At 34.9% G+C, this 22,132-nt stretch overlaps 1 protein-coding gene across 5 annotated transcripts in view; it reads right to left on the minus strand.

Moving 5' to 3' along the window:
• SNTG1 (syntrophin gamma 1) overlaps positions 1-22,132 on the minus strand; it is a 345,421-nt gene that overhangs the window by 173,880 nt on the left and 149,409 nt on the right. The window lies entirely within an intron of this gene.

Raw genomic sequence — 22,132 nt, forward strand, 5'->3', positions numbered from 1 at the left:
TGCTACTTATTCTACAATAGAAACACTCATGCATCAGTAAATAACATTTTCAGGAAACACAAAACAGTCCTGGGCAAAACAGTAATTTCATTCAATGGCTGGAAAAAACAATCATGTTACAAAATTCTCTCCATCGAGTACTTTATTGCTGTTCTGTATTAATTATGTGCTTGCAATTATTTGTATTAGTACTCAAAGTTCCAAAACAAAATTTGTCCCATTAACCTAGGTTTAAAATAAAATTTAAAAACTATACCTGACATAGTACAAAAATGTAAGTCCTAATAATTAAAACAAAGTCTCTTAATAAAATCCCGTCATTAAGTCTCTTGATTTATTTTGCTGCTCTGGATGCAGTTTTAATAAACTGAAGCATACGCACACATATGAGGTTAATGTTCTCTATTTATTGAGCTCTGCCTGGTTCACAGCCCATGCTCTAGACTAATTTCTAAGAGAGCTAGCCTAGATTGGTTAGGTTACAATTTAGAAATTTAAAAAGGACCCATTGTCATTCCTTCCTTATCAGCTTTACGAGAGCACCAAGATCCAATAAAGAACTATATCTGTAATTCTGCTCTCAAAATGCTCATAAAAAAACAAGGTCACTATTACTGTCGAAGAATTTCTCTCTGGTGGGACAGTCATTGTGCAACAAAGTGTTTTCCTTGTAATCTTTATGACTCTTTTTTCAGCAGAGTAAGCTGAAGTGGGAAAGAGGCTTTACTCACCTTAGCAAAGTATTCTGAGGACTTCTTAGCCTTCTGGAACTATAAGAGCACCTATCTTTATAAACTGAAGTATTGCACAGTGCTCTCCTTTCTCGGGCCCTGATTATGTCAGGTCACTAATTCCTACTGCAGTCTAAAGTATATATTATGTTATGTTCTGCCTTATTAATAAAAGTTGTGAAAAGTTTGGGTTTGGGCAACTGGTTTCACAGTCAATGACAATTCCACTTTGGTTCTTTTTTTAGCTACTCTGATCTAAATCTTATCTAATCCAGGTAATTTCCAAAACTCAGTATTACTCCATTTTCTTCTTCTTTGTTGTTTTTACATATTATGCATTTATTTGCTTATATCAGAAATATTTGTATTATCACATAGAAGAACATTCAAGAACAGCTAGGCCTTGCAACTGATTATATATACAGCTCATAATCTAAAATAACTTCTAATTCTGCTCAGATAATAACATAGCAATGTTAAAAGTATGAAGTTTCGCAGGAATACCAAATTCTTTATTGAAAACCTATTTAAACCCTTTTTAAATCCTTTTAAAACCCTTTTAAAACACCTCAACATTTTAAACATCATTGCTATTAACTTTAGCATGCTTAAAATTATTTCTGAAAGGCAGGACCGATAGTTCTCTGTCCTATGGCACACAGAGCCCTTGGCCTTTAGAAAGACAGGTCACAAATAACAAATGTTGCCTCTCACTACCTGTTCCTACTTGAAGAATCTACATGGTGAATCTCGGTGATACTTCTTCTCTCTACATGCTACATTACAAATAGGTAAAATAAAATATACTACAAATACCCTCTTGACGTACAATAACTTCTCTGGTACCCACAGAAAGGTCACACACAGTTTTCTCTGGGAAAGCTGGTTTAAGGCATATTTTTATGATATGTGACAAGAACTTTTACTAATAAAATATTGTCTAAAATGTAAAGCTGGAACTACACAATTCTCAACACAAAATCATGTTCATTGCAAAGACTGTACATGTTTCTCAGACATACCATATCTCAGTTACTAATCTTTGCTGTATAGCTGACACTGCTTCTACTTCCCTCTGTTTCCTACCAATTCTCATCTGCAGCTGCACACAGAGAATTTAAGCCCATTATCAATGTTGTTTTTCTGACTATCAGCAATTTTATAACACTTCATATTTTACAAACACCACATAGAAGGTTTGATTACAAAGTGCAGTACCTCATAAATCATCTCAGAAATGTCATTGTTTCCAGCATTTACACTTCGAATAAACACTCAAGATAATTAAATTACAGGAATACAAATCATGCATCATGCAGAAATGTTACATCTTATGCTGGTAAAATTTCTCAATGATTAGTCATTGATTCCTCCTACAATACATGAATAAAGGCAGAAAATACAAACCTAAGTAATTTAAAAAATAAAACATCTTTAAAATTATAAACCATGAAACCCACTGCTTACAGATATTCTTGATAAGCTTTTGGCTAATCTCTGCAACCCCATCTCCAAATCACAGCCACTTTCACCTGAGTGCCTTTCCAGCTCTCCTAGGAGCTCCCTTCAGCCTCACCTAGACAGCCCACTGGTTACCAGCCCACAGCTCCATTAAGCCTCAATGTTTGATTCTCTTTTGCCCCTCCCCACCCTCAGGTTGCTTTAGGACAAACTGCTCTGGAAGGTGAGAAAGGAGATGCCTGTGGCTTTGAAAGGAGGAGGTGCAGAGGAAACAGCTTCAGGACTAAGCAGAGTGTGCAGGCACAGAGGGAGTCATGAACAGCACGTATTACTAAAAGACAGAGAATGGATCCAAAAGCAGTGAGGCTCTCTGAAAGGGCTGGGAACCACTGCAATAAAAGATATGTAAACAAGCAAGCTCTGAAAAGTTTCTTGCTTTCCTTTCAACTTGATTTGCAGTCTGCATTTCTTCCACAACTGAGTTACCAAACTTACGTAGCTCACCTCTCGATGCACAAAGGAAGCAATATGTGACAGACAGATTGGGAAGAGAATTTGACACTCCCTGTGGCAGAACAAGAGGTTACTTAATATTGAAGAAACATTTACCAAGCAGTATTATTATGGCATTTATGTTCTAAAGGGAAATCAATGGCTAAAACATAATGGTAAAAATGAAGGCTATGGCAGCCCTCAGAGACAAAGCTTAATTTAGGATAATGCACTGAGCACTTGAGCTTTGCTCTGATCTTATAATAAATCAGGTCATATTCCAGTGGTATAATAGATGTAATTTCACAAAGTACTTCCATGACTGAATACACCAGTATACTTAATGTAATAAGATAGCAAACAAAAAGAAAATTCCGTGTGCACACAACAGTAAGAAGAGACACTTTGTGAAGTGTTGGAAATAACACAAGCCAAATAAAATACTATTGAAGGAAAAGCAGGAAATGCTTAGTTCTCAAGGTTACTGGTGCAAAGTAAGAATACAATACTATATGCACAAATAACAAGTTTATGGAGAAATTATGCATTATGAAATGCATTTTAATTCAGCATATGGTATCACTGCAGCTTGTATAAGTCTTACTTGATCGAGATAAGTCACAAGAAATTCTTATTGTCTGAGAAATGTCTGAACTGCTAACTGGGAAACAGAACATGTTTCAAAGGCAGAAATACTAGATCAGCAACTACTTATGAAGTAGTTTACTACTAAATTTCATTTTTGCCTTTTCAAGTCCTTGATCTATCTCCATTCTTACTAACATCTTTTGTGCTCTACATTGTGGAGATATCTGAAGGAAATCATGTCTGTCATTTTTGTGTGTGTTAGGAAATTAAACACACATACATTTTTAACTCTGCAGAGCCTTTGGCAATAACTAAAACTAAGCCCCAAACCATCTCTATTAAAAATAAGGGAAGTAGACTTAGAAATAATCCTTAAATATAGCATAGTCCTTTGTGCTTTACAGGAAATAAAAATATACTTTGGATAAAAAGAAACATTACTTTAAATGCAAATTCCATGAAGGCAGTCTTTCTATTCAGCTTGCCACAAAGTGCTTGGTACTGGACGAGTGGTCAGAGGCACGCAGACAGAACAGTAAATCAAAGGAGCAGTTGAGTAGCTGCAGGTTAATAAACCCCTATTCAGTTATGGTTTTCCAGCACACTTGAATTATATTTTGTTTGAACACTGATTTACTTATGTTCAGTTAACATAATGATTTTTAATAATTTACGTATTGGACTAATGAAAAATGTCCCAGCAAGTTGGGAAAAGTTTCTAGATCTGAACATATCCTCATGTTTCCCTCACAGAGTTCAATACATGAAGGGGGATCTATACATCCCATGCACAGAATTACAGCTTTACTAAATTAAGTAGAAGGATGCACATAAAGGTGGAGGACCCAAAGCTGCATGTACCCCAATCTACCTGATATGCAAGGACTGAGAGGAACTTTGGAATCAGCAAACCTCTGCATTTCTTTGGCAATGAGGAAAATAATCATCTGACAAAGCTTTTTAACAAAATATCCAGCTCTTAGCAAAGCTCACGCTTCAAAAGAATTGAAGTTGGCAATTAGTACCTTACAAGGCTTTTAATGTTTAATTCATTTTACCTTGGTTAAAACAAGTACAGTATTTACTTGCCAGTCACAATTTATTATTTTAGTGGCAAGTATATTAAATATGCAAGCCAAATTAATGACTCACTTTATAAATATCAATTTTTCAAGAATCAGTGAGTCATAAGGAAGTATTAACTGAATGAATGTATCTTGGGCTCCTGTTTGTTTATCCAGTGCTTTTTGCATTAACAATTATCTAGCGTCCCCCAGAACAACCAACCACAAAATGGCTTAACATGTAGCCCAGACTGTTCTGGTTTGGCAAAAGAAAACTATTGGAAATGGTAAACTAAAAAAAAAAGCAACCAAACCAAAACAACAATGACAACAACAACAAACAACCAAACAAACAAAACCAAACAAAAACCCGCAAACAAACAAAAACAAAAAAACAGAACCAAACCAAACCAAACCAAACCAAAACCAAAAAAAACCCCAACCAACCAAACACAAAACAAAAACTCCAGTGAAACACACAATCATTCAGAAGGAAAAAGCAGTATTACAGGAGAATAATCTGAAAACAGTGATGTTAAATGCCAGTGGGCAGCCACTGCACGTCTTTATGTGAAATGCTCTGTTGCAAACTGGAACATGAAAGTTTGACATTGGGTCAAAGCCTACAACATTGTTAGAAAAAAAATCTTGTGTCTGGTCTCTCACTTTTTCAATGCTACCCTGGTGATTCAGTAGATGTGTTTAAAAATAATTACATACCTGATTTCAAAGAGAGGTAGTGCACATGTCAGAGCCCAAGCTTGTACTAAATGTCTCCTCAACTGCTCTGGAGGCTGCATGAACTGTGACATGATTTAGATTATTTCTCAGTTTTGCATAAATAACTGTGCCTTGTGTCAAAGATAAACAAAAGTTCTTCTTGGACTATCCAGCACTGCAGTCTGCATTTTCTCTCTGTTATCTCTCAACACAAAATTTCCTTAAAAAAGACATACTGGCAGTCCTCTGCAAAGGCAATTTTTTCTTACTCAAATATAAATTTCATGCCACTAGCATTATGCCTAATGCTAATAATTTGCAGTGAGACTTTCGACATTATACTGCATCTTTTGCTTTCACTTAAGTTAAAAAACAAAACAAAACCATTGTACGAGGTTAGAAAATAAATTAATGGTTGTAAACCCTAAGGAAATATTTTTTTTAGATTTTCATATCCTTTATAAACAACTGATAAAGATATTTATACCAGTACATATAAACATGTGTCAGGTGCAGAATTAATTGCAGAAGCTCTTAATGAAAAAAATGATCATTAACACTGAAATTTTAAAAATATGATGATATATTGTAAAAATACTGCTTAAGAAAAATCAAAACAATAATATGCAATGAATAGTGAAAATCAAAACCAGATTAAATGAAGAAGGGACATAATATCAGACTTAGTACAGATGCCATTCACTGAATCAAAGAAATAGGAATGTGTTTTACGTCCAGTTTACAAGAGTATAAAGTAACATATACTTCTATTTTCTCAACTGACTAAAATTTTTCCCATGTACCAATGAAAATACAAACCAGGACTTCCCAATAGATATGAAATTATTTCTGCCCATATGATACAGACAGTTTGAATTCCAAACTCTAGCACATATTGATAGAACTTGAAGTAACAAGTTAAGCACAAAATCTAATCTCAGAGAAATTCAGAAATGTCATTAAATTCAATGAAAACAATATGCTAAGACATTTTAAATTGCCCCAAGACAAAAAAAAAAACAAATTTCATTTGAAATTTCATAACTAAACCAATATTTGATTATGACGTTTCCTCATTTTGATGGGATTGAAATTAGTTGAGTATGGTCAAAACATTTTTGTTCTGTTTTATCATTAGTTTTAAGAAATTATTCATATAATTAAAAGGAATATTCCTATTTTATATTCACTAAATCAAAAAGCTGTTTATTTTATATTATCAAGTCATGTATCACAATGTAATACATTGGTAATGGATTTGAAATAGAGCAAGCAGTGCAGTGCTTTAAGTTGGTTTCCTGTTATGTCCATAGGTGTGACTACAAGTTCTGTTCTGGATTTGTAGCAGAAGTTCCTGACTAATTCAGATAGAATTAGACACCTTGTTGGGATGAGGTGCCAAATGAAGCAGGGAAGGACACTAGACCTTATCATTCCTTCCCACTGAGACGGTACCAGAAATCAGAGCAGCCCACTGAAAAAAACTGGCATCATTGATCTTTCAGTGTGTATCTTTATACACACTATATTGATATTTGGAGCTTGCTTTCTACTTAGCAATTGCCATCATCACCAGTTTTGCAACTGCTAGTCAGTTTCTTGGCTGATAACTTGGAAATAGAATTGGGCTATCAGAGGTAAAAAGGTTTGGGGAACATCCCTGCAAGGTACCAAAGAAGATGGGCAGAGAGGCATCTTGAGAAGCTGTAAGAGAAAACTGAGTCAGTGCAAGCTGGCAAAATGGAAGAAACCAGGTACTTGTGGTAAACAAAACTCTTTGCTGACACATTGAACTCAAATGACTACACTATGGTATCGGAATCACCTAAGTAGAACACCAGAGAACAAAACAAATTGGCCATTATTAAGACCAAGACCCCAGATTTCTTATTTAAGGTAGACTAAGGCACCTCTGTTGCACTGCTGCTGAGAAAAACTGTTGTTTACTGTGACACTGATTTTCTTCATTACTTTTTTTGTTCTTCATCGTACAAAGTATGAACTTACAGATTTCCCATAAATAAGCAAGTCAATAAGAAAAAAACATATTCATAGAAATATTTAAATCAATGTGATTAACTGACCGTATGACAGCTTCAGAATAAAGTCTGAACTGCAACTTGGTTTCTACTCCCAGTTCCTGTAATCAACAGTGACCTTCCTGTCTAAGAATTCCTATGACAACAAGCGTGCACACAATTCCAGTGGTCACCTTTAAAAACTATGCAATTGTTTTCATCATCTCTGGGACAGCATAGCTGCAACACAGGGAGAGACTAATGTTTACTGCACTTGCTGTTACAGTCTTGCCTTATCTGCAAAGTCACTTATAAAGGCTACCAGTAAACATGAGGTTTCCTTAGGTTAAAGTAAAAAAATAAAACAAAAAAAAACAAAATAAATGAAGAAACCAGTAACCTATTTCAAACAGTTGCCAGCAAAGTAAGGTGGAATAATACTGTGCATGATCTAGGAAATACTAGCCAATAGAGATAGCATAATCATGGTTTGCATAGTCTTCACCACATTTCCCTTTTTTTTTTTAGAGCAGATGCTTCTATACAGAAGAATTCAGTACTTATAGAAAACAAACACCAACCAGTTGGCTCAAAATTAATCAACATAATTAGATCTTCCACTTGAATTTTTATATGATTGCAGCAAAAGCCTCTTTAACTCCTCTGGAATTCAGAAAGCAGGAATTTGTAGCAGTGTCGTTGTAATATTATCAAGTCAAGTTTATTTATTGTCAAACCGTTCCTGCAGTAGTACATTGTCAAAATGTATAAAAAGAGAACTTGAGATATGCAAAATATGCCACATAGCAAAACACAGCACTTAAAGTACTGTCAAATTAAAACAAACAAAGTTAAGTAGCCAGTGAGAAACAGTTAAATGCAAAATATCTCTGTAAGAGCAGCACCCCTCACTGAAAATCCTTTTCTATAGGGCTGGATTGGAATGGGATTGTGAAATGGTCATCCTAGATGACCACACATCCCTACCCTGCAGGTTGTTAATCCTGCCACAGGTCTATCACAGGAAGTTGCAAAAATCACCAACTACAATCTGCTCCACTTTTAGAAACTGAGGTTGACTCAGATAAACACTAGCTAGTGCTAAAATGTGCTGATCCAGGAGAACTGAGTTGCCATGCAATGATACCTGTGCAGGGCAGGCATGAGTGTAAAAGTGCCATCCCTATTTAATCAGTCACCTTGTGGTAATTACTCATTTTGGTTATCACATTTTCTATGTAATTAGCTACTGTTCAGTTTAGATTTTAATTAATGCATTCTTGAGCTCATTAAAAGCCAAGATGGCAAACACCGAAAGTCATAAGAATTTTTCTTTGTCTGTAAAGTCATGGACATATTCATGATGCAATGTAATTATAGCAAAGGTGGGACTAATATCGCTAATTCCTTCTATGATTGTCTTTCACACTCCACTAAATATAGATGAGAGAAGATGATGAGAATGTGAACTATACAGTCAAGCAGACTGGAAGATGCTGAAGTCATGCTGAAAAGGTGTTACCAGGAGTAGAGTGAAAAGAATGTGAAAGGGAATCTAAAAATTGGTAGGTCACCAGAAAGGAGTTAGGGTACATCAAACTGAGGGAGCTTTTGGGCCATGGGCAAGTTGAGGGATGAGGAAGAAGAAGACAACCTTCAAGAGAGTGAATATGAAGGTTTGCAACTACCATAGAGAACTTGTCTCCAGGGAAAGGTACCCAAAAATCAGATCAAAATTCCACAGGCATGGTAGTATTACACCTGTTTTTCTGTATGGAATATGAAAATTAAACAATGTCAGTAAATGTATTGACTCTATCATTTAGCTGTTAGGATGAACCATCATATGGATTCAGTCCATGACAAGTAGTACTCTCCAAAACAACAGGCTACATGACCCAGGAATTAGTAAAGGATCATTTCTAATAGCCAATTTTCTCACAGCCACCCTACCTCAGAGGAAGAGAGTTCAAAAACATGGATGTAGGTTGTTTTATGCATTTACCTAAATGGCAGGAGTCAGTTTCATTGATAATGAGAAGCATGACCCAGGAACTTCATATTTTTGAAACTGATGAAAAGTGGTAGAACATTACAGCCAGTACAGTAGCTCAGATGACAACTCTAAAGTATTCAAGCCTAACTCTGAGAGTACCAGAAGATACCTCACTATGGGTTACTTCTTATGTGAACTTTTTTTTTTAAAGTGGGTTCCAGTGGAAAATTTAGATTGTCATTGTGTAACTGAAACTGAGTCATAGTGTCTACACAAAGATGACTTAAGTTTGCATAGCTTTGTTTAATTCAAGTATTTTCTAGAGTTTAACTTATCTGAAAGACTTTAAACATAAGTCTTGAAATCAAATGGGACTCAAGTTTAAAAAATTCCACTGATCTCTCCAAAACTCACAGGTATAGTAGATGAACATCTATATTGGTACACTAAAGAGTACCAAAGGACTTCTGCACTTCAGACACCGTCACTGAAGCAAAGCAGGAGCCTTGCTCTTCCTTTTTATTTTCAAAATCTTTCAGGCAAGAGAGTAGGGGAGAGGACAGTCTTCAGGTCACCATTCCTTTATTCACTTAAAATCTATTTCAGGGAATAGAGAGGTTATAGTTTAAAGATTCCATCCCCTCATCCTGTGGGAATATGGAACTAGAGGAAGGTATTGGGTTCTTTTTCAGGATACTTTTTCCTCCGAGGCAATCAAAGTAGGAAGAACATTTCAGAGAGAGAAAGAGAGAGAGAGAGAGAGAGGAAGAGTTAATAAGAGCAACACAGTGTCAGCCCAAGAAGACTGATGAAAAATGCATTTAAAGGGGAGACAAAAACATGACAAAAGAGGGAAGAAATTGCTAATAAGAAGAGAAGTTAAGAAAAATGTGTAGGGAAAATGGAAACATTTCTTAAAAATTATTTTCTTTTCCCCATTACACATTATTTCTTTAAACTTATATAAATAAGCTAGCTTAGTCAAATCCATGTGCACTAAGATAAATTTTGTTACTTTTAATTTTTGTCATGAATAGCATTCCTTATGCTAATTATGACTGGTAAGTTGAAGGAGAATATTTTAGGATATGGAAGAACCTAACTTTTTTTTCATTTAGGGTGTTTTTATGCCCCTTCTCCTCCTTCCTCCCAACAGACCTGGAAAACAAAAGATTGAACTTGGAAAAAGTGATGTAAATCTTAGGGGTAAGTTGACTATAAGCAATAATATTGAGGAAAGGGGGTCAAAGATGAATTAAGAAATACTTTCCCTACATTTTCAGTCACACGGTTATGTTAAGTGGGCTGTATTTTAAAAATCTTTTCAGGAGATTACCAGAACTATCCAAGTTCATTGCTTGTGACATGCCTACTGAAAACAAATTACTTCAGCGTAGCTTTGTGTACCACCTAAATCACAATTGCTTAAAGGCATTCTTTATAATTTTAGAAATATTAAAGTGAGAGATATGTAAAGAGAACAAGCTCTGTACAGAAGTCCAGTGACACGCTGAATTAAGGCAAATTAAGTCAATGTTAGCACAAGACACTGATGCAAGAAATGAATATGGGTGTTGTGGGGCTGTATAGCATGTTTGAGAATATGAGATTTGGCAAACCTGTCACAAAGGAAAGATTAAGGCAAGAACCTCAGCTAAATTAAGATCATGCAGTAGAACAAAATACAATACTATTTTTAGAAACTGTTGACGACCGCGTAGCCCAGGGAAAAGACTGGCCTCTTGCTTTCAGTGTAAGTGACAGCAATGCCATTAGGGTAAGCTACAAGGACATACTGAGAGTAAATGGCAGACAAGTTAAATTTGAGACATATACAGGACAATGTGAAATGATGGATTAGCAGAAGTTCTGTAAACTTAATTTCAAGGGCTCTGCTGCCCAGACTCCCCAAAAAACAAGTTCTTTTGCCACATAATAAACATGCCCAAGTATAAATTAGTCTAAGAAAAACTGGTATCAAGCAGCTTTATCTGAGTTTGAAACTACATAAGAAAAAGCCCAATTTGTAAGGTATAAATGCTGACTGAACCTGATTTAAAAGTAAGCAAAAAGTAGAATGCTAAAGAAGTTATTAGAGAGAGTTTCACTCTGAGAAATGTTTCTTCTTTGAAAATTAAGATTTCTTTTGTGAGCTGCTGATATTACTTCTCCTAGCAACAGCACAGCTTCCAGGTTCTTGCATTTCTTCATGGTTTTAACAATCATCATCATCAGTTTAAAGCAATGTTTCACTTAATGAGAAATCTTTAAGCTTCCTGATGTTTAAAACTAGTCAAGTTTCCTTTTTTTTTCTTCATCTGAGTATTGCATGACCCTGAGATCAGCTCAGTTTGTCAGAGTATAGTGCTAACAACACCAAGGTCACAGGTTCGATCCCCATACATGCCATTCACTTAAGAGTTGGACTTGATGATCCTTGTGGGTCCCTTCCAATTCAGAATATTCTGTTATTTCTATTTCTGTAAAAATAGTAGCAGTTTTCAAGCAGCACATTTCACAATCATTAACAGTCGACCTATAAAACATCATGAGAATCTGGAAGTACTGCTGTGAGAATTTGTTACCTACCTCTTCAACATGAGCATGATTTGGGAAAGATCATAAGGACTGACAAGCAGTAAATATCCATCAGGGATTTCATGCACAGTTATTTTGGATTCTTAAAATCATTTGCTGTAAAAAACTGAAGAAAAAGGGCACATCCGTTAAAAACATGGGAGAAAAAACTTTCATGACTAGATTTCGATAGTTTAAAAAAAAATGTCCTTAACGTATGCAGTCACATGGTCTCCTACTTGCTTCTCTGACTTTCAGAAGATTGTCTTGGGGAACAACCAATTGATAAACAATCTGCTGCCATAATTGCAGCATAATGTTTGGGAAAACATTATGTACTACCTTCTTGACCTTAGTGTACGCAAAGTTACTGAAAAAGAGTGTTTTTCCACTTTCAGAAACAAACCCTCATAATGGGATGGGGTCATGAAATTGATCATTCCAGTTCTTGCAGGAATTGGGATAACTGTCTTCACAAAGACTTAAACAGCCAAGAATCCAAGCTTTCCCTTTATAGACCATTATTTTAAATTCAGCTTAAAAAAAAATTAAATCAGGAAGGAAAGTCTCTATTGTCTCTAGTTTTGAGTAAATTTCAGTTTTGTTCAGTATTCTCTATCAAAGACACCAGGAGAGCCTTAAATAACTGACTATCTGGCTTTCTTTTTAAAGAGCAAACCTTGTAATCCCACTTTATATAATCTGGGATCGGAAGTCTACGCTTCATCTAACTTTCCCTTTCTTTAGGCTGGGCATCTCCCTTTCCTGATGCACCTGGCTGATTATGTGAAGTGAGGTCATATGAACACAGAATATCTTCATATTTGAAGGAGGGTTTATCAAAGGATTTACACTACTGTTTGACAATTATTACATTCTACTACTAAGCCCTTTTATTAATAAACAAACACAACATTTAGCAACTGTTCTTCAGTGAATTATTTATTATATATAGAATTGGGAGTTCTTCTTAACCACTTGTGAACAGACTAGTCCTGCTCCAGGCTTGAACATAGTGTTATGCATAGGATTTTGAAGAGGACCCTAGGGCAGCAGTGAACCCTTCAAATATGGTTTAAGATTTGCCAATCCAATGAACTTTTGGTTTTCCTTCATAAGAACAGGGCAGAAAGATAAAGCTTGTATTTTCAGATCTTCCTCAACAGGACAGTGGAGGGTATGTGCTTTATCAGGTTCCCAAATTATGTTTAGCTAAACTATACTCCTTGTGTTCAAAAGGGACGAAGACAATGTCTGTGCCCTGGTTTCGTGGGATCTTTCTATATGGGTATGAAGAATAATGCAAAAATATTACTCTAATAATAAAAAAAAATAGCATCTGTGTATACAGTGTCATGCCATGTTTAGTTAAAGAGCTACTACATCATTACAAAGTGTAAATAACAGGCTAAAAAAACCCCTGTTTTTCCAGAGTTCCAGCATAATGGGATTTTTTCAGCCTCTTCCAGTATATCTGATAACACTCAGATGCCTTAGGAATTCCTCTGTCCCTGGACTAGTTGCCTGTAAACCCTCAAGATACCGACCTTGCAGTAGCCAATGCAAAAACATGTTATGCTGTCAAGCTTATCAGATCACCTTCACTGCCTATGCATATCTCCTGCCACTCCACCCAAAGGCCTGCTCTGATATGGCTTCTGAACACCTTTCTACATTTCCTGGGGAAGCAGCTGTGGTGACCCCCAGATGTGTTCGCCCAACACTGCTTCTGCACAGCAACAGGTCAGGTAGGTTGTGGCTGAGCAAAAACAGGAGGAAAAGTAACAACTTTTATTCTGAGAGCTCTTTTTAGGTAAGATTGTTTCTGATGTTTTTAATGGAGGCTTATGTTTCAGGTTGTAGAGAATAAATTCATGGAGTAGTTATTCACAGAGGACTTGGACTTGGAAAAGGTTTAGACGGCAAAACTCTTCTACTTTTTCTTCAAAACTTGTAACCAACCATTTATTTGCCCCACAAATTTGAAGTCTCTTGTTCAGAAACTTAGAGGCTGACACAACCAATAAAAGTATAATGTATCTGTTCCTTTAGGTACTTTCACAGAAGCTCTATGGTGTAGGCTCATTTCTAACTCTGCACTCTGGATTTAAAAACATCTCAGACTTCAAAGACTTACCAGACCATACCTGCAGCTTTTGCTCCCATTTTCTTTTTAACTAAATAACTCTGCCATGAGGAAAAATTTGGGTAACAGTTTGTGCAATGCCTTTTGTAAAATATGCAGAGGTGAGAGAGACATATAGATTTTCCACATAGGTCTTCCCAGAGCTGTTATCTTCCACTTCAAAATCCTCTTTTCCACTGTAATTGACAACACTATCCCTTCAGCTGTTTAGCATAGGGGTTCATATTCTAAAACTGTCTAATAAACCATTATGACTTTAAAAAAAGTGATCTATACTTTCAGAGTAAGGGATAATTCTATATAATTGATAGAATCACAGTAGGATAAAATTGTGATGAGATCAAAATAAGGTCTCAAAATCTATACTTAAGAGTCTGAAGATACAGTAATGCAAATGACTACATCTTTATCTAACCATAACTTAATATCTGGCGTAATATTTCAAGGTTTCACAATGTTATCTAAGGAAGTAGGTGAAAGGACATTTTATGATATTCTGTTCAATTTAAGACAAGAATTAGCAATGGTCCTTTCCCTTCCCTCCTTCCTTGCTTCCTTCCTTCCTTCTTTGCCAAGAAAGAGCTTTTTGAAACTAGGTCTTAGAAATTCTCATATTCAAAGTTAAAAACACATTTAAATATCTTGTTGAACTAAGGCTTCACATCTACTAAGACTGAAGATGAATTTTCTTCTCCCTATGTGTAAAAAAATTATGATGCTAAAATTATTTTGGGATTAGCTGACTTCCAGACGTAATAGATTCAATAAGGCTTCTTAACTTGATGATAATAGTTGAATTGCAATTTTGATCATATAATAAAAAATAAATGTTGCCAATGCATAATATAAAGATATAACATCTCTGTAGAATAACAACAGATCCTTGAAATTTAATTAATCTAAAATCGTACACATGAGCAACATCAAGTAAAACCCCTGACATACAATATTATAACAATTACCGAAAAGTCTTAGGGAGGAAACTTTCATATTTACACATCTGCACAGTACAACTCAACTGGTCCTGAACCACACTGATACAAGAGCAATAATATTTCAAAATCTAACATTTAACAGCTTTAAAATTTGTTATCTATGAACTACATCTTATACTTTCCTTTCTTCTGTTGCTGTTTTGTAGTCTTCTTTTACCCTTTGTTTTAAGGAATACAGATGAAAGAAAAATATAAAAAGGTGAATTCCAGGTCAGAGATATTTCACTAGCCCCTACTGCTGCGGTGAGATAATTTGCAGTGACTGCAGTAATTTTCATGTGTTTGTAAAAGACCACATGCTTCAAAACTGTAATTCCTTTGGGCTTCAATCAAGTGAATCATGTTGCATCTCTTTTTATGATCTCCTTTGCTTGGCTTCCATTTTCAGCAGAGATCACTTAAAAAAAATACACAATAAGAACAAAAAAATCAAACATACTACTTGATTATTTTTTCACCTGAAATATTTGGACGATGATGAAGTTGCAAGTCTAATGTGTATAATATGTGAAAATGAACTATACTTTCCCTACTAAGTCTGTCTTTAAGTTCCTTGGGTGAAGCACTCATTAATTGCATTGAATTGCATAGAACTAAGAATACCAATTAGTTACAGAGTCACAGAATATTCTTAGTTGGAAGGGACCCATAAGTTGATAATTAATAACAAATACATAAATCCTTCACTAATTTAGTCTTTTCATTTCTAATCTTTTATTTTGTGCCACCTTATCATGTCCACAACCCTAATATTTTTCTTCTTGTTGTTTTTCAATTTTTATGTCTCATTTTTTATCTTTTTATAAATTATATTTTGTCTTGGTTTTGATTTCTGTTGGAGTTCCTCCTAAACTCAGTTTCGTACTATTTATAACTGAAAGTTATGCAAAAAAGCTGAATGCGGTATACTTGATAAGGTTTAAGAGCATCCATTCTTAGGTTACATAATTAGAAATATCCTAGATCACACAAATATTCAAAAACTTGGACTGAAAGAATTTTCTGTAATTCTTTAGCTTTAAGTCCTATAGCTTTCTCCTTTCTAAATTCTAACAATGAGGTATCTCATTTATCAACATTCGGAAAATTAACAGTCATTTAATTTAGTATACCCTAAGAGCTACCTGAATATTTTTTTTTCTTCTTCTTCTTCCCTTTAATATTCCAGATACTAAAATCATTTCCCAAATCAGAAAGTAGTTCAAAACAAGAAAAAAAAAAAAAAGACACTGGAATAATATAGCAGAGTCTTCCAAATCATAAAGAAAAAAAATTAATTATATTTAATTTATATACTTACAGAGCAATGTGACCTAAGTTAGACAAATTCTAGTGGGAAGAATTCTGAAAAATTCCCTGTAGCATGATGAAAAGTTCTGCTTCAGAAAAGGGAGGAAACCCCACAAAATGTGATACATTGTAGTCTGCCCTGTGTAGTCATTAAAAGAACATGTTTTTCAATACGCAGCTCACTTGGCAGATGAGCTGTGTCCAGGATGAAACATATTGCTCATAGATTTATTTATTTTTAATATGACATCATTGCTTAAATAAATGCGCAGTTGACTTAAAATAGCTCTATTTGAATTCAGGCAATTATCCAAATTCTTTACTTTCTACAACCTTTCTTCGAAAAGGATGCATAATAAACCTGGTAATGCTTAGCAGCTATAAGTGTCCTTCACCTCTTACACTGACAAATGATGCAGTAAGCTGATTGTGGTTTAAACAATGCAACAGGTTTCAGAAATCGCTGTCATGATTTTTAAGTCAGAAATAAAGGGAGTTTTTAACCCCACTATACTCTGTGCTCTGCAAACCCCCAGGTAGTTCTGTTCAGAGACACTGTTCTAAAATATGGAACAAAGCATCTTAGAAACATGTCCTACTTTGAGATTAAAATTCAGAGCGCCATTAAATTAAAGCACTAATACTCCTTCCTCTTCTCTCCACCACTTCTTCTTTCACATTTCATGAAACCATGTCAGGACTAGCCGACTGAAGCAGAATTAGAATTCCTGAGAGAAGATCTGAACTGTTGAATTGTTAAACATGTCAGCGTGTGAGAGATCCACACTTCTGCTCCACAGCAATAAGTAGTACAAGGTCTGTCTGCCTCTCCCCGATCCTCAGGTGAAAAGAACAATTGATGTCAGTCACATTCAGTGGGTACCTACTACTGTGCCTTACCCTGGCAATCAAGATGGAAATTAAGTGCTGCAATACCATTCTTAGGCTCTGAAACTGCAGAGGTAGGTATGGTACACAAATTGATTAAAATATATATAGCTCTTGTATATTGAAAGCATTTTGAAAAAGTTTTTAAGAAACATCACAGAGTTTTCTTAAGAATTCTCTTTATAATACAGCCAATTATGGAAAAAAAAATGGAGAAAAGGTAGATATATACAGTTTTACACAGAAATAATTGTTTATTTAAAACATTTTTGCAGTTGCTGCTGTGGGGTTCAGTCAGTGATAAGCTCTAATCTCAGTTAATATGCTGCAGAACAACATCTTCCTTTTTCTGTTGCCTATTCCTTCACTAAATGAATTTTGAATCATTAAATAGAAATGCCTATTTGCATGTAACATTTAGCTTCAAAATCCCAGTGCCCAAAGGCATAAAAAGCAGGTGCAAAAGTATCTCAGGACATAGTTGCACTGAACAACCTTAGAATGAGCAACACATTTTGATTCATAACAGAAACAGATAATTTACTGCTGCTTTCAGTGTCCTAATGTTAACTCACAGTCACCTAACCAAAAGTAAAAGGCTTTGGCACTATCAGACAAAAAGCTCATTTAAGATTAGCAATAATCTATTCACTTTCATCTGTTGTAGATAAAAGGGAATCAATAAAGAAAATTAAACACAGCAGGATTTTGTTCTGGTTCAGCCCACCTTTTCAGTCAATGAAAAGCCATAAATTCAGCTGGGTTTTAATAAAATTTTGGGGTGAAAACATAGGCACAAGACACAGATGTGGTGGCCCTCCTGTGGTTCTCACTATCCTCTAACTCCTCAGCACACAGACAACGCTGGATGTCGTGCAATCCAGAGCTTAAAAGAAAACTGTGTACCAGCTCAACAATCACCACCTTTCCACATTCTCAAATTCATATAGAGGATGTTCGAAGTCATGAGGGTGGAAGAAGGTATTTAGACAGGGATGGCAGAGGGCCACACCAAGGCACAGGATAGGAAGACCACACATATGTGCCACCAAGGCTGTCCCTTTCCTCTTGGTTGTGAAGGACACATTAACGCTACCTAAGTTGGTGCACAACGAGCAAGCGTGAGTGGGAAAGACTCAACAGATTGATCCAGTTAATTTCAGGTAGTAGGACCCAACCAGAACACATAATAATGTACGTTTGTTAAGATTTCTTGTGGAATGGATTTTTCTTTTATAAGAAACTGTAAACAGTTATCTACTCCTTCTTTACTCAATTAAAAAAAAATAAACAGTATTTAAATTGTACTTAGTAATTACAAACTTAATTTACTTTTTTCCACTATAGCTGTATACATCATGTAGCTTGCTCCAAAACCATAATTTTAATAGTTCTTTCCATTAAAAGTATAATGTATGCCATAACATTTAAAATATTGCTGCAGCTGGAATTATGGCTACAATTATGGAGGAAGGCTCAGTGCCTTTAGCAATAACATAATATAAATACCACATAATAACTCCATTTCCCTTCCAAATGTTCACTCAGATTAATTTACACAAGCATATTGCCCTTTTCCTCACGTGTCACAGACTCACAGTCACCCTGGAGTGATAGATAATCGCTCCTTACACTCAGAGTTGTGCTACTGATTGGAGTGAGACTTTCTCATTGACATGCAATGATTGTACTGACAACTGTTGCACAGGCGACTGGAAAAAAAGTTGTTTCAATGAAAAACTTGACTTCTATGACCACTGTTACAAAAACTTTGCATCAGCAACACGAAGAAAAATGGTTTCACAAATGAAAACTTACATGTGAGGCAACTACAATACACTGACCAATTTCACTGGGTAAGGGAAAATAATGACTAAGCATAGTAGAATCAAACCTCAGTGGAATATTGTTTTGTAAATATATGCTGTATATTAAGGTTTTATATAAAATACAGCATTCAATATGAAAAAGCAATGTCTTTATAGCAACAGCCTGCTTTAAAGTTTTATATTGCAGCGCAATGTCTAACACTAATTTTCAAAGGACTGGGCAGGTATTTATTATTACGTATTCAAATCTTCATAACCAATAAGATTTACTCTAAATACGGACCTGATTAGATACATCTTAAACATTATAGTCACTTCAATGCTTTAAAAGAATATTATTTGATACTGACCACATTTCATAATTTTCTGTCCATTTTATGAAATCAGGTGAAGTTAAACAATGAAGACAAAATCTATAAACAAGCATCAGACACCCAAGATAAAACCCACATAATTTACAAGTGGAAACTGTTAACTAACTTGTATTATATATTTCATTTCATCCCAATTTTGTCTTTTTATGAATTCTGCAGAAATCTACCAAACTCCAAGAATCTTTTCCTATCAGTAGTTTTGCCTTAATTGTTCAGAGTTTTGTAGATGAAATTTTGTCTATGATGACTTCAGTAGAAATTTTGCCATTATCTTCAAGGACACTAAGGACTTTCAGTTTTTCACAAGATTATTCTTGATTAACAAGAAGGTGTGGAGTCTCACTATAATTTCACACATTGAAATCTTTAAAGCCATAGTCACTGACAGAACTAAGAAATCACCCACAAAGTTCTGGTTCTCTAACAGACAGATCAGCTTTTTATATAATGGTACAGTCCTGATACTGAAGCCCAAAAATTTCACTTTACAGCAACAGTTGTGAGAACATGTTACAGGGACTATTGCTGTGAGAAGAATCTTCTGCATTTGTTCTTCATTGGGAGACCAACATTCCACTAGCACCATAATCTACCTTCATAGAAAGCATATCACAGTGAATATAATTAATGTTTTCACTCATATAATTGACAGTAATAACACTACTTTTCATAGAAACTGAATGGGCACATGTTACAACCCATCTAAAGAGCCTTGCTCACCAAAATGCTTAAGCAGAAATAACAACTTCTGATTTTCAAAAGAAAATGTCATTCATTATGACTCACGTAATGATGAAATGTAACAATATTAAAGGAAAATGCTTAAAATTATCAATATTTTTAGATTAAATATCCACAAATTAAGAATATGAAATTAAGAAATAGCAGAAAAAACAATATTTTGTATTTTTATGACCACTACACTAATGAAGATTCAGCTTCACTACAATGTAGTTTATAGGGGTTTATTTTAATTTCTAGTCTCACATATGCTTCTCTTTGGAGACTGAATGATTTCCAGTTGTTTTTGAAATTCTTAAAGTCTATTTCAGACCAAATTTAATACAAAACTGAACTCACCCCCTGTTTTGTAGAATAAATATGAATTGAAAAAATGCTCAAGTGACCTTTACACACTATGTTTTATCATCTGTTCTACAAAGTTCATTCCAGAACCAAAACAAAGGAAATAGACATGTACGAACAATATTTATATGTTAACATTAATGAAAAGAAGGAATTCTTTCTACCTGCCTTCACATTTCAGTTTTGGAGACCAAATAGTTATTTTAATTCAAGCAAGTTTTGGATCAGCAAACAATGCTTTAAAAGTAACTCTCTTAATCCTTGTGATATTTTTGTCTTTGTCACTCTCTTTACTTTAGTAATGATTAAGCAATAAAATCATTAGTAGAGAAGTGGCATAAAAGATCAGTCTGCCTCAATCATAGCAGACCAAAAAAAAATGCTGTGGAGATTGATAGGAAAAATGCTAAAAGTCTTAAAGCGAAAAGAGTAATTTTCTCAAATTCCATCAGTCATGTCATCATTATCCCAAATTACATTTAGCTTATTATTATCACAATCCAAAGGCACCAAAGCAGTACTTTTTTTCACTTTTGGGCTATGATCTGCTTTATCCGGTTGCATGAGGGCCTCTCCTGTTCACCATGTTTTCAAAGACAGCCACTTTTATGACACCAGCTGCTTAATGATTTGATGGATAAAGAGTATATGCTCTGGTCCTACCTCCCTAAACAATTTCATGTTTACAGAAAAGTTCTTGTTATCTGAGGCCACGTTCTTTCCAAATTTACAAGAAAGTTTCGCCAGTTTTTTTCTGAGAAGTATCTTTTTGAAAGCTCCCTGAGTTTTGTCTCTTATTTTGTTTTTCAGTAAGGAACAGAGTGCACTTCAGGTGTGGGGTTTTTTTTCTTTTTCAATAAGTTGTTAGGGAAGGCACAATCAACCACAGTTCCCACTTACACATAAGATGGTTATTAACTTCCTTCTGATCTCTCCAGTGGGCATTACTTTCTCCAAGATAAGGACAAGTTCATGGTTGAACCTCTAAAGTATTTTCTAAAATTCCTAGTATGGAAGCAACACCTGACACCTCTTCACATTGCAGTTCTGGAACTTTTGATGGAGAAAGGTTTTGCCAGGACAAAGCGATCCCAAAATATGTAACCATTCACTGCATTCAAATGTTAGCAATATCATCAGATTAAGAATAAATCAGATTAAGAATAAAGAAACCAACATAATAGCTGCAATATTTATTTTTTAGTCAAAATTTAATTTCCTGACAGCCTTTTGCTTTTGCAAAGTGCTTCAAACCTGATTCACACTACAAATTGGGCAGCAGCTTTTGATAGGACTTATGAAATAATAGCACTAAGCTAGTATTAATTTGTACTTTCATACAATTCCCTTCAACTTTTAAAGATCTGAACTAAAAGTTAATGTAATTTTTTTGTTTTGTTTTATCTTTCTTATGTGTTTCAGTTCTTGAACACCTGTCACTTAATATATATTGTGTACAGTCTGCCACTGTACACAATATATATTAATGTCGTCACTACCAGGTAGAAGATGATAATTCTGTAGTATTTTGTAATACTGGCTTTAGAACAGAACATACCATATACCACGTTATCCACTGTAACAAAAAAAAAAAATTTCATGGCAAAATAAGCAGGCAAATTTTAAAAGGCTGGATTAATCTTTAAGTAAGTATAGAAAAGATTCTAAAATACAACTTGCTGAACTTAAGTAATATCTCTACATCTTCTCTAATGTATTATCAAGGTAGACCTTGCCATGGGGATTCAAAACACCCTCAGCACTGATCACATACATGCTAGGCTGCTGTGTCTGCATGGTGTCACACCAAAATTAGTGCAGTATCAAACAGGAAGAGCAATCTGGCAATGTATGTAAGAAACTGCTAAATGAGTGCC

This window comes from Pipra filicauda, unplaced genomic scaffold (genome assembly GCF_003945595.2).
Source record: "Pipra filicauda isolate LSUMZ 115617 unplaced genomic scaffold, ASM394559v2 scaffold332_size803855_pilon, whole genome shotgun sequence".
Taxonomy (NCBI): domain Eukaryota; kingdom Metazoa; phylum Chordata; class Aves; order Passeriformes; family Pipridae; genus Pipra; species Pipra filicauda.